The sequence below is a fragment of the Cicer arietinum genome, chromosome 3 (genome assembly GCF_000331145.2).
Source record: "Cicer arietinum cultivar CDC Frontier isolate Library 1 chromosome 3, Cicar.CDCFrontier_v2.0, whole genome shotgun sequence".
Lineage (NCBI taxonomy): Eukaryota > Viridiplantae > Streptophyta > Magnoliopsida > Fabales > Fabaceae > Cicer > Cicer arietinum.
The window spans coordinates 57,722,812-57,725,756 of record NC_021162.2 but is presented as its reverse complement, the minus strand read 5'-3'; the positions used below and the strand labels follow the sequence as shown (position 1 = coordinate 57,725,756).

Sequence of the window (2,945 nt, the reverse complement as noted above, 5' to 3'; positions counted from 1 at the left end):
AGCCATCACGTGCACAAAGTTGTTGTTGTTTATTTTTTTTCTTCAGTAATGTGCAGACAAAAAATTAAGAATAAAATAACTGAAGCTAGCAAAGGGATCAATCAAATGCTTTCTTAAACAAGAGGTCTGTAACAAAAAAATTTACCACGAGACAACCAAACACGATCACGCAAGCAGCAGCGGCTGAGCAGAAACCGATCAACAAGCAGCGAGAATGACCCAGAAACGTAGTAACGGGCAGCAGCGAGAATGACCCAGAAACGCAGTAACGAGCAACAGCGAGAAAAAACCCAAAAGCACAATTGCAACACCGAAAAATTGTAATCGACAATCAGGAATCGCGAAGATGAAACCAAGAATCGAACTGCAACCAGCTATGGTTGAGAGTTCGCAACGTAATCACGAAACAAGCAAGTACCAAGAACGGAAGGAAAAATTTTCAAGAGCGACCCAGTGGGATGTCCCTGAATAAAGCCAAGATTAACTAAGAACTCACAAGTTTGATCGAACCTGCTGATACGATGTCACAATTTAGGGTTTGATGTCCCTCTTGCTTTGATATTTCTCTGTATATATAATCGTTACCACATTTACATCTCATAATTACAAATTAAGGAGATCAAATCAAATCCTGATTTGTCTAACTTATTTTTGGAAATCTGATAAATATAATTACAAATTAATATTATTTCCTGATTCACAGTATACATTGTTTTGCACATAGATTACAACTTGATTTGGTTAGAGATGTTTTTCCCATTCATGATTTCTTTTCACACTTAACTTTTGCTATCAATGTTGTATGTTCCTCTAGTAAGCGTCATGATGAATTGCAAAATGTTATATTAGAGGATGTTTCAGCTTTGTTGGAGATTGATAAACTTGAAAGTGGTAGTGGACAAAACCAGGTTTGTCATGACCCGGAGATACTCATTGGAGCTCACATGGTAATGGTAATGCTACTCATAAGCTTATGAAATCATTTGAGTTCATATTGATTTACACATGATGAAAGAGATTATGGGAATTACAGATCATCTTTGTCAAGCTTTCGAAGAGAAATCTTAAGATATACTTAATGCAATGTAATTAGTCAACAATACAAAAACGTTAATTCAATAGTTGAGAGATGATGGTTAGGATGATTTTATTGAAAAATGTGATATTATTTTGTGAACAATATGATATTGATTCCCCTTATTGTAATGCTATTTATATATAACACGAACGACACGTTCGTCATCAACATGATCACATCACAATGAGTCAACAATATAAAGTGAATCTCTTTTGTGTTGCAATTGATCAACAATTGTAGGAATTGAATCACATGTTTTGTGTGCAAACAATGAAGCTTTTAAGTCTAAGCAATTGTTTGGTTCCTAAAGATATTTACAAAACGTTTGATACAATTCCTAAAGATATTTACAAAGCATTTGTCCTATGGATTTTAATTATCAAGAGAAAATGAAGTTAATATTTCAATTAAAACACTTTATTCTTGATATTGTTAGTCATCTAGATTTGAATAATTTGTCCACAATATCTGAATTGTGTAAAGCTCTAAAACATAATCCATCTTATCTTAATTTTTTCGGTTTCTACAACTACTACAGAAATATCATTTTCAACAATGAAGATTATCAAAACAAGACTGCATAACAAGATATATGATGAATTTATTGTTGACAATATGATGCTTTATATTGAAAAAGAAATAGCTAAAAACTTTAATTCTAATTCACTTATCGATGATTTCAAGACTTTAGGAGAACGAATGACACAACTGTAATTAGATGTAAAAGTCTCTTTTCATAGATTTTATTTTTATTTTGTATTGATATTACGTTGAATCTTTAATAAAACTATATCTATTTCATAAATTTTAATTATAACATTTTAGTTCATACTTGTCGCTCCCCACAATATTTTATGCTAGATTCGTCACTGCATATAGAATTGATTGCACTATAATTTAGCGTAAAGTATTATATATCAATTATTTAAACGAATTGGAAGTAGAAGCAATTTACCAAAAAAAGAATATGCAGTTATATTTTTTTGTTGATGTTTTGTTAAGCATGAATTAAATTTGGATATGAATACACATCTTATACCTTTTTAGTTTTCTCTGGCTTTAATTTCAAATAGCTTAGAGGAGGATGCTTCTTGTACTCAGTTTTCTAGATATTTTTAGCTTGTTTTTCATTGAATAAAATCATTAATTTGATCTTTAAACTACTACTCTATCACTTATTTGGTCCCTTGACTAAAAAAATATAATAAACCAAATAGATAACAGTTATATTGATGTTCAATTGAAAAAAAAAAACATGACTGATTGAAAAATAGTTCAGATTTCAACAAGGTCACATGTGTAAAATTGAACTATGGCCCAATCAGAAAAATTTAATTGTCATATGTACTCTTAAGATAAAAAAAACTTATATATAATAAAAGTAAAATATCTTTAATGATCTAAATATTATAATTAATTGACAATATAAAAATTATTTATATTGATAGTATATATGAATTAAATTAATTTTAAAAATAAATTAAAGAAAACTGAAAATATAATAATCTAATTTAGGTAGTATGTTTTGATAATTTAGCCTAAGCTCTATATGATTCAAAATTATTTAACTCTTTTTTTAAAAATATTATTTTTAACAGTTTTCGTGTTATACCTTGAGCGATATACTTATTTATTCAATTGGATTTGACATATATTTTTGGATTGACATTATATAAAAAAATGTATCGTGGGATTGACAATTGAATTGGAATTATATGAAGAACTTTGACTTACATTTCGAAAATTCTAATAAAAATCACTTAAAAATGAATTTATATTGTCAAACAAGGAGGTTATAAGGTCAAGTCATAAAACGTGGATATTCATAATAGTACATTTAAAAATGAGTTTGATCCTTTCTTAGACG

General features: G+C 28.8%; 1 pseudogene; it reads left to right on the top strand.

Moving 5' to 3' along the window:
• The first annotated feature begins 346 nt into the window (after nucleotides 1-346).
• LOC140918640 (uncharacterized) lies at nucleotides 347-1,792 on the top strand (annotated as a pseudogene).
• The last annotated feature ends 1,153 nt before the right edge of the window (nucleotides 1,793-2,945 follow it).